Source organism: Simochromis diagramma, unplaced genomic scaffold (genome assembly GCF_900408965.1).
Source record: "Simochromis diagramma unplaced genomic scaffold, fSimDia1.1 OVJJ01000302.1, whole genome shotgun sequence".
NCBI lineage: Eukaryota > Metazoa > Chordata > Actinopteri > Cichliformes > Cichlidae > Simochromis > Simochromis diagramma.
In genome coordinates this window covers 3,944,881-3,955,542 of record NW_024386792.1, presented here as the reverse complement: position 1 = coordinate 3,955,542, position 10,662 = coordinate 3,944,881, and the positions used below count along the sequence as shown (strand labels likewise).

General features: G+C 43.0%; 1 long non-coding RNA gene across 1 annotated transcript; it reads right to left on the bottom strand.

Annotated features, from left to right (window-relative positions):
• Positions 1–646: 646 nt before the first annotated feature.
• Positions 647–9,966, bottom strand: LOC120728753. The gene is made up of 2 exons (XR_005694779.1): positions 8,151–9,966; positions 647–7,395 (listed from the first exon to the last, which is right to left on the bottom strand). It is a non-coding gene; the product is annotated as an uncharacterized LOC120728753 (long non-coding RNA).
• Positions 9,967–10,662: the final 696 nt, after the last annotated feature.

Here is a 10,662-nt window from a genome sequence, read left to right as displayed (position 1 = left end):
AATCCACTACTGCATTGTCAAGGAGATGTTATAAAGCACACATTGTAAATGGATTCTTCCCTCACTGACTAAAGTCATTTCTGCAGAGGGATGGGGGGAGTGGAGCCAGGGCGACAGGGGGCATCCTTGTGTGGCACCAGACAAGTACATAGTGCGAGCAGATGAGCAGCACTCTTTGGGACTGCATTACTACCTGTCCCCAGTGCTGCGCTGCCTGTGAGCCTCACTCTAATGTACAAGCCGGCCACATTCCCCTTGTCAAGGCCTTGACGTGCACATCAAAAATTACCCAACCTAAAGTGACAGCCCCCTTTCTTCCCGTCTCTCCCCTCTCTGCAGCCCAGCCTACTCTCCAACCTGCTAAAGGAGTGAAAGCCAAGACTGCCAGTGCCACTCTACAGCGTCAGGCACTTTATTTGTTCCTCACCGCAGGCAACCGGGAGGTAAAACAATATGGATGGCACTGTGGAAGCTCATAATATTAGCTTTAGCTGTGGGCACTTGGCCATAAATATCGCACTGCCTCATGGAGAATATGATTGGAGCCACTTGAAGTATCGGGCTTTTGAGCAAAGGTCTGGAAAAAAAAAGAAAGAAAGAAAGAAAGAAAGAAAGAAAAAAATATGGTGGCCGGGGTGTCACTACCTTTCTTTCATCTCTTATCAAATCACCCTTCAGCTCCTCCATCCTCCCAGTGCAAAGTGACACAAGTCTCTCATGCTTTTAGTGGCACTTTGAAAAATAAGACCTCAGTGAAGCAAAAATAATCACTCCTTTCAACACTTCACTTCATCTGGCGATGCTCTTCACTCCTCCATTTCGGAGCCTCTTCAATCATAGGCGATGATTTCGGGTATAATTTATGTATTTTCTGTTCGGGGGGGGGGGGGGGGGGGGGGGGAATGGAAAAGGAAAAAAAAAGTGACAAGAAGAGCTCCGGCCTGCCACAAACACGCAGACAAACATCCACACGCACACGAAATCTGACACATTTTGTACAGCTTTGATCTCTTGCGCTGTCTGACTGTTACAAACGTGACACTTTACGGTCTGATCTGGTCTTTTTAACCCCTCGTGGTAATCCGGGAGTGCGTGTGTGTTTCAGGAATGATGCTAGAGAATTTGCGCGCTGTCTTGAATTCACATTTCTCTTGAGGACAAATTAACGTGTTATGGTTTCATGCTGGCACACGTGCAAACTTGCTTACAGATGTGTTCATCAAGATAAGAACAGACTGGATCGAGTAGGGCGATATGGACACCTCAGCCTGATCTGCAACAAAAAGATTTCTCTGTTTCTTTCTCCAATCAATAATCTTTTGTTGCTTGGATCTTTCCTCTGTGCTGCTCTGTGCATCCCCAGACTGACGCTGTTCAGTCAGTGCTACAACTCTATTAAGCTCAAAGAGAACTGGATAGGTTGTTTTTGGACACTACAAAACAACGAAGCAACCCCCCCCCCCAAAAAAAAACAAGTCAAAATGGACACAACTGTTTAAAAAAGATGCTTCAAGGATCAGCAAAAGCACCACAAATATAGAAAAATAGCCATTATAATAAAGATAAAATCATCCAGGGAAGACACAAGATTTAATTGTATATCTAGTTGTTTTGAGGCCATTCCCTTTTGAGAAGCCAAGGTTTTCCACTTATCTATAACTAATGGGTAATGAAAGCTTGCTGTTTATATTTATATGCAATAATTTTTTTCTTTGTGCATGTGCAGATCGCATTTTAGATTCAATTTCTTTTCTTTTTTTGTAATATATGAGCTGTGACCAGAAGGCTCCTGGTATGAATCTAATGGATATGAGAACATGCAAATCTGCTGCTTTTTCACTCATTTTTTGTTCAGTCCTTGTGCCTGACCATTTTTTGAGGACTATTTTTTCTTTGTTAAGCCACTTAACACTGATCTATGAATCAGTCAAGCATAAAATGGCACCTAACTCAAGGCATGAACCAGTGTTGTGTCTACACATAACAGACAACTTGGCAAAGAACCACTTTTAAACTTTAGCCACCTTTTAACCAGCAGCCCTTAGCAAAAACATATCATTTGTTCCCATTTCTTTAGTTGAATCTATGAAAAATCCCAAAGTTAAGACAGTTTGACAGGCATATAATTTTATTTTTGCACCAAGAAGGCGATTCCCAAAGATTTATTAGCTGAAACCTTGGCATATCACATGGTGTGCAGTGTGTCCTTAAAAGAACTGAGGAAATTGAACAAGTGGACCACCAAAGGGAAGTGGTAGGCATAAACATGAAAAAAAAAAATCTAGAAAAAAACCTGACAGACCTGAGAGATGCACCTGGACCTTTAGTTGATCCATCTACTTTTCCCTGAAGCCTCAGCAGAAATGGTCTCAGTGGAAGGGCGGCTGTCAAGAAGCAATTCATAAGGAAGGGAAACAGAAAGAAAAGTCTGAGGCATGCCAAAGTAACAAGAACCTGACTGAAAATCAGCCGCAACAGGTCTGATGGAGTCATGAATCCAAATGAAAAAGTTTTGATTGAATTCATCATCAGTGTGTATGAAGGAGGTCCAGAGAGAGGTACAACAGCAAGTGTCTATCTACATGTTCTGGGACAACATTTCAGCCTGTGGTGTCGGAAATGTTGCCAAAATGGAATTATGAATGCAGAAAAGTTCAATTTTTGATCCAGGATGCAATACAATCTGGAAAGTGTCTGACTGATAACAACTTTATTTTTCGGTGTCACATGTTTGTAAGTTGCTGGACTTATTTCCCATTTTCCCAACAAAATATAAAGAAATGAAGAGGGACTCAGGACTTCAGCACAGTACTTTTCACATTACGACTTAATGAAGTTTTCCCAAATACCTCAATAAAAAATCTGAAGAAATAACACAAGCAGTTAAAATAAAGTGTTGCTTTCACATGTACTCAGACTGCTCTAGATACACTGAAGGCACGCTGTCAGGAAAAGGTCAGTAAAGTATAAACACACACACACACACACTCAAAACTCTTTTCAGCATAGGAACACAACGAAGGAAAAACTTCACGGCATGTTGAGTTCATCATTTATATCTGGAGCTGTACGAACTGTTTTTCCAGTACAGTCATTGTTATTTTTCTGTGAGGAACTTTAAAACAGATGTTCAGATGTAGTGTTAGTTTGAACTGGATTTGAAGCAGAAGCAAACCAGAGAAACCGCATCGGCCCTTTCTCACTCCTCCTTCTCTTGTATCCACATAAGCACACACACACACAGGCGCGCTTCCATCTGAGCCAGGTCACTTAGGACCACTGCCTCATGACTTTAACTAAGTTACACAATCCTCGCCTCTGCTGTCTTTTAATCTCCACTTTCCCTCCTCTCACATCACCCTCCTCCTGCACTCGCATCTGTGTGCATCTGTGTCCCCAACTGCTGTGCAATTAAAGAGAAATGAGCAGTGCTGTTAGTTCATAAAAAAAAGGGGGTGAAAAAACATAATGTAGTTTGCGTGTCACCATAAATTTGCCGCATGCTGAAAATTTAAAAGAGCTTATGAATAATTCGAGGGGAGCGCAAAGGGGAAGAAGGGTGGCGGTGGCACTCGCGGGCTGGGGTGGTAAAAGAAATAGAGTGAATGTGGAGGAGAAGACAACAAGAGAACAAGGGAGGATGGAGGGGTGTGAGGTGGGGGGGGTGAGGTAGAGAAATGACACTGTTATTCATCCAGGCCTTCGTCACAAGTTTGGAGTGAAAGACGCGAAACTTCAAGTGTGCGCTCTCCCGTGGGTGAGATACTGCAGTTCAAACAAAGTAAACAACTGTTTTACTCTGATGCACACTTTAGTCTTGCTGGAGGCTAAGTTGCCTTCCTGCTGCAGCTGGTATTGTGGCACACTTTGCCGACAGGGGAGAGCGCGAAAATTGTTGCGGAGATCTCACAGTATTCTAACCGAGTGTGGCACGCCGGAGACTCAGCCTTGTTATTTACATAAGACGAGCAGGTTGGCTTTCATGATCGAGGAGCCGCTCAAGTAGAAAAGGGTCATGAACGCAGTGTGACACGATACAAATGTGCGCTTGCTCGCGGAGAACTTTAACTGACGGAGACGAGGATGCCCATCTGTGAAGAACAGCGGTCCTTAGTGGCTTTATTGCATTTCTACTGAGCTGCATTTGGCAAATTTTGACCCCTCATTTTTGGTCTAAATGTGAACTGCCACAGTGATGATCACCTTTGATGGGGTCATTACAGCCTGATATAAACTATTCAAAAAGCACAGCTAAATTGTGCTGTAAATTGTGATTAATGCACTCAAGATCCAGTACATGCAAAGCAAGAATGTGAAAAACATACAAACATAGAAAAACAGATAAAACGGGGCAGAAAAAAACAAAAACAAAGAAAAAATAAAGCAACGTAGCCTGAGGTGAGCTGCAGCTGTTTAGTGAAATGATAAGACTTTAATGTTTCACCTGGTCCAGGAGAAAATCTCCCACAAGAACACATATCAAAGCGCCTGTTTTTTTAAAAGAGGATTACACCGAAAACACGCAAGCGTTTGTGCAGGATGCAGGTTGTTTATCTGAATATCATCAAGTCCTCAGTCTGGAGGCCTTAACCACCATTTATTGCCCCTCTTAAATGTGGGATTTGGGCTTCACTTTAAAAAAAAGAAGAAGAAGAAGAAGAAGGAAGAAATAAAAAAGAAAACAGCCTTCAGCCTTTCTACTGTAGCAATTTAACTTCTAACAAAAATACACACAGGTTGGGAGTGTGATGATCCATGTAGAGCAGCAAGATAAATAAGGATTAAAGCCAGTTTAGTTTAGAGACGCACGCAGTAGACGCTCGCGGTCGTGGAGGAGAGATTAAACAGACGGACGTTGTTGTGGAGGAGAAAAAAGCGAGCGGAGAGAGACTCATGAGAAGCTGCTCGCCTCCTTTGAGCTAATTACAGTCTAAATACAGCACTACTGTCTTTACACAGGTTACTTATGATCTTTAGATTCTCATTCGTCCCACAATAGAAGCGGGTCATAAAACACCCATCAGCTAGTCTGCTGATTTAACCTCTGGGGCTAATGGTCAGTGTTTCTGCGATTCCAGTTTAGCCAGTTGATATTTATTCTCCACTTTCACGTTTGCAGATATAATGAGTTGCAGATAAATAAATTCAGAAAACGTAATAGAAAGCTAAATCATGGTTAACACGGACAGCAGCCGATAGACAGGTATTTCCATGTCAGAATCAGGCTTTAAACGCACACATAAAGCAGAGAAACTTTTCATAAATACTCATAAACAAGCAGGATACAGTAGAAAGGTTCAAAATCTGGCCAGTGCTAGCTTAACTTTGTTTGCTGCAGAACAGTTGCTTGATCAGACATGTAATGTCCATTGCCTTCAACAACTTAAACTTCCAACAGATTCAACGTGCTTGATTTTATTTAAGCTTATCACACAAACACGTGCATCGACTGAGTTTTTCAGACACGCAATAACAGCGTGTATACAGTAACCAATCAAAATAACCCTCAACACCCCCCTCACAATCGGACAAATGTTACCACACACAACAAACTGGCGCATTGCTTTCTGCTCAAACGTACATACTAAATAAGATATGGGGGAAAATGAACCCATTTCCCCTCTCGTTACTTTCAAATGCAAATTGGGTCCTTCATTAAAATGTGTGGCTAAACTTCATTAGCAGCAGATATTGATTTTCGGGGGTACGACGATCTGATAGGCCCTATAGGCAAGTGAAGGTACAAAGGTTTGTCTAAATGCTAACTGGTAGTATGTGGCTGGCGGCTAAGTGCAGTTCTGGCTCTGAGAGATATGGAACATCTGGAGAGGTAACATTTACATAAGCTTCTCTTTGTACATGGGAACCTTCATTAACATTGCGCTGCTTTGAACTGAGGATGAGATGGTAATACGGATGAAACTGAAGTTAGGAGTAGAGGCATTGTTGCAACCATGTGCTGATTTCTTTGAGGGTATTTCCTGTTCTATTTGCAGAAACCTGGTCTTAATATCAGAATTGTAAGCGTCAAACTGCCTGGGCCAAAAACTACTCAACTATTCTGACTTCAGTCTTTAGGGTCCACAATGAATAGAAACATACACAATTAGCGTTTAACTGACATACATGAGAATTAATTGTTTAATTTGCTTAATATTGTGAGCTAAGTTAGCAACATGTTAGAATATGACAACTGCTGTGCTGCTGTGATAGCTTGGATTGGTCTCCTGGTAGAAAAGAAAAGTGTGCAAACATTTGCGCACACACCCCCACATAGGCGACTCAGAGTGCAGCATCTTGTCGAAGGATGCTTCGACATGAAGACTAGAGAATTGATCCACAGACCTTGTGATTGGTAGCCACCACCTGCTATAGTGCTATGTAGCCTAATGCCACAAAAATGCATGAGCCAGACATTTCTGTGCAGAATTGAGGTATAATGAGAGGATCCAGAGGGTCACAAATGTACCTTTTCCTGCTGACACACACCTCTGCTGACCGGTCTCCTCACAATGAAACCTCTAGCCCTTTCTTTAATTTCTCCAGCACTCCTCCTCTCTGTGACACCCAGGCCTGCACTATAGACTCTCTCTTAATTCCATCTCATTATTTCTCCAAACATGGTCGCAGTTTGTGGCTCCCCCTCAATCAGTGGCCGGCCTAACCCCCTGATCTCTGGCAAATGGGGGGCCAGTTGTGCGCCACTCCTCACACCGTGTGGAGCACACAAAAGGCCGTGACCCAAATTGCGGAGGATTTAGGCCCTAATCTGTCTTTACTCTGTCGAAAAATGGATGGCTTGGATAGAGACCAGAAAAGCAAGAGAAAAAAGGAGGAGGGGGTGGTGATAGTTTTTATAGGATGGAGGGTATAGAAGCATTAAGAGCATGCCCCCAGTTGGGGAAAACATCTGCTCTTCATCATCAGGGTGCTGGTCCAAAGCCATGTTATGTTTGTGAGTGTGCTGAACTTGGAGGTTGCGGTCGGTAGGCAGGGACTAACATGGCCTGCTTTACATTTTTAAAAAGCAACACACAAGGCGTCTCCTAGAATCACGTAGAGTGTAAATTATTGAAATTATCCCCGGTGTCAGTGGTCTAAAACAGCACAACATGATGGAGAGACGTACGTGGCTCTCCCTGCCAGGTCCCCCAACACACTTGTAAACAACTGTAATTCTGTGCAAAGCAAGCTCAAGTACAGAATGTCCGCGTGTAATTTATTTATCATTTATTTATCTGCCTACCAACAGGCAGCTGGAGGTGATAGATACTCTGTTTACCCCACTGTGAACATACTCACCCAGGCCACACGCGAAGACTCACAGACAACTCAAGCATCAGCTATGACTGCAGCGTTGCTTCAGATGACTTTAAGTTTTGCTCATGTCATCGCCTATCACAAAGAGGAGAGAAAATCTCGGTGGTGTTTCTTAAATCTTAAATTTAGCCCTTATTTCTATGATTTAATAAACATCACATTCAACAAAGCCATTATTAAGGTCAAGTAACACTACATCCTGCGATTCCCTGAGTCCTAACATGGTCCAAGAGTCTGTAACAATCTTTTCAAGCGGACAGGAGAGAAGTTTTTTTAAACCCCTTTCAACATTTACTCTTCCTTCCACATGAGGAAACACAGGTAAGTCCTGTATGTGCTCCCAAATTAAGTAAAAGCCTGGCTTGGCTTGAGGGCTCCACAGACGCAAATAGAAGACACAAGAATGGAAGTCCCGAGGTCAGCTGCAGGATGTGACCAGTGCGCTCCAGTAACGCCCCCCCACCGAGCACGACCTTTTCAGACCTCCCAAAAACAGAGAGACCGGGTCAAAAACAGGATATACAGATGTAAACAAAAGAACCATGTTCAAGGAAATTCAGCACATCAAATCCGTCCTTGCCACAAGACAACAATTGCGTGCATGTCCGACAGCTCTGAGTGCACTGGGTCAAAGGTCTACATCTGTAAATAGTGACCATTACAGTGGGGCACTTGAGCCAGATTTTATCGTTTGCTTAGTGTCCCCTTTGAAATGAGATAAAAGCCAATAAATTTGCCAATAAATATCGTTTTTTGTCACAAAAAATGTATCCATGGTGTAAATTCATTGAATCAATTTCAACCGTAGTGATGAATAGTGAGTTGTTTACCTTTGAGGAAACAAGAGAACTGGTGCATCTCAGACAGAAATGGATTTATTGACTCTGTTGCACCATCCAGTCCATCCACTTCCTGTAATTAGATGGTAAAAAAAAAAGGATTTTAAAAAAAGTAATATTTTCATTAAACTCTCCTATTTGTTTACCCTGTTAATGACCAAGCTAACAATCTTGCAAAATTTGCATAGACTATATATTAAATATGGGGGCTTTCACCCATTGGTTTCTGTATGCACATCAAGTGACAGTATAAAACATGGACATAAAAGAAGAAAGAAAGAAAGGAAATGAAGCCAATTTGACTTCTGACCTGCACTCCATCTGATGGCCACCAGATGGCGAGAGCTGCGGCTGAAAAAAGACTGATCGAAGAAAAAGGAAAATGGCTTTCAGCCTTGGTCACTGTAAACACTTTCCTTTGGTGATAGTTGCTCATTTTGGGTCATACTGCAAATTAGTGATACAGGGTATTAAAGTGGACACTTATCTCTGGTGTGCTCAGTGGCAAATGACTTGTGACTGACAAGTCATACAGTCTGTGTTTCCATATTTGGAAGAAAGGGTATAGTGTTAAGTTAGCAGCTAATGCTAGCTTGGTTAGCATACCTTGACTGCATAGTTGTATCACATACAGTGAATTATTGCTAAACTCCAAATAAAATAATACTTACTTATTAGGAAAACCTGGATACAGCATGCCAAAATATCTGTTAAATAACTGTATTTAAAAAAGGCACCAAAGCTCCAAACACGATCAAGATGTTCAGTTCACCAAAATATTAGCGAGGGACTTCTTGAAGGCAGCTAGCAGCCCATTTGTCACTTAAAGCAGCTCAATAAAAATTGAAATATTTAAGCGTCAATACAAAGGGCCAGCCTTAAGACACCTCTAATTTATTTGCAGTTTTTAGTCCTTTATTTTCCTTTGTTTTCTATCCCAGAGGTCACCACTTGATAGTAATCTAGCTAGCTACTCTATGCAAACTTTTCCCATGTTCAGCACCTCAACAACAAAAAATTACGTACAATACTGAGGAAAAAAACATGCCAGTGTAAACCAGCCAGCCAGTTAGCTACAGTGAAAATAGAAATAAACTCTGAGAACCACCCTCCAACTAGCCTAGCTGGACTAGTATTTTATGAGGAGACATGCTGGATCCTAAATCTAGGAATTTCCTTAAAACCTCTATAACATATAATATAATAATATTATTTTGGAGCTTATGTCAAAACCTCAACGAATGAAAAATCATTATCTTTAAATAGGAGATGGGTTTTTTCTTACTAATCTGCTCACATCAGGTTTAGCCTATTGTTATATTCAGAGGTGAAAAGTCTGAGTTTTAGGAATTTTACTGGCTCAGTGATATTTTAGATAAACCTGAAGGAGAGATAGTGATGCCTTTTCCCTGTAAGCCCACACATATACTGGACACTACACTGCCCTGCCCAAGCAGAAGAGCTGTGCTTAACCAGCCCCAGGGAGCTAGATTATGAAGAACAACCATCTGATTTCTTCTTCCTCCTCAGACCCCTTACTTTTCCCCCAAAACCTCCCATCTCATCACCGCCTCTCACTCGCCCCAGCCTCCTCTCACTCGTATGATTAAGGGTCAAGCGTGCCACCTCGTCTCCAGGCCATCATTAAAAGGGCGACAGAAAAGAGAACGAGAGTGAGAGAGAAAGACACCCTGGCACACAGGGCTAATGAAAGCCATGAATCACAGTGTGGTCTTTAAAGAACATATTAGTGGCATCATTAACTCTGCACAAAGGCCAGAGCCGGGGTGAACAGACAGGTCGCTCCACCAGTCTGCTGCCCCACCCCCTGCCACCCGCCCCTACCGCTCTGCCTTTCATATCCCCAAGAGCCGCCTCTCATTAGAGAAGCACCCACACTGCCACATATGTCCCACAGTCCTTGACTATTTGCCTGATAAATTTGAGAGACATCTAAGGTGTAACCTAAAATAACTGGCACAGCGTGTTTTCAGAGTCGCCCAGACAAACTCCAAAACATAAAAAACAAAAGCTCCCACTTCTGCTTTCACGAGCAAACAGCAGACATAGATTCGGTGGACATGTTCCTCTTAACCTGCCACTTCCTGTTTGAACAAAAACAACTCTCCCTGCAGACGCCCTGCAGCGGGGGCCTGTGGGCGCTCCTCACGGGCAGTGACCTTTTCACACAGCCTCGGGACAAAGTGGGTCTCTCAGCGCACCCTGGAGCAACACCCACCACCACCACCACTTCCCTCCAAGTGCCCCTTTCCTAGCCTCCTTACGCAGGACCTGATGGTGTTTGCTGGTAGATGCTGGAGCCTCTCCATCAGAGGTGTGTCTGGAGCCCCCCGTGCTCGGGGAGTGAGCCCAGGCCTCATTAGGCGCTCCATGATGAAATGATCTGAAAGGCCCCAGCCTCAGTCAGCACCAGCCAGCAATCACAGCAGCCTGAACTGGAAAAGCTCATCTCAGGGCCCCACAGGCGTTAAATCATGGATAA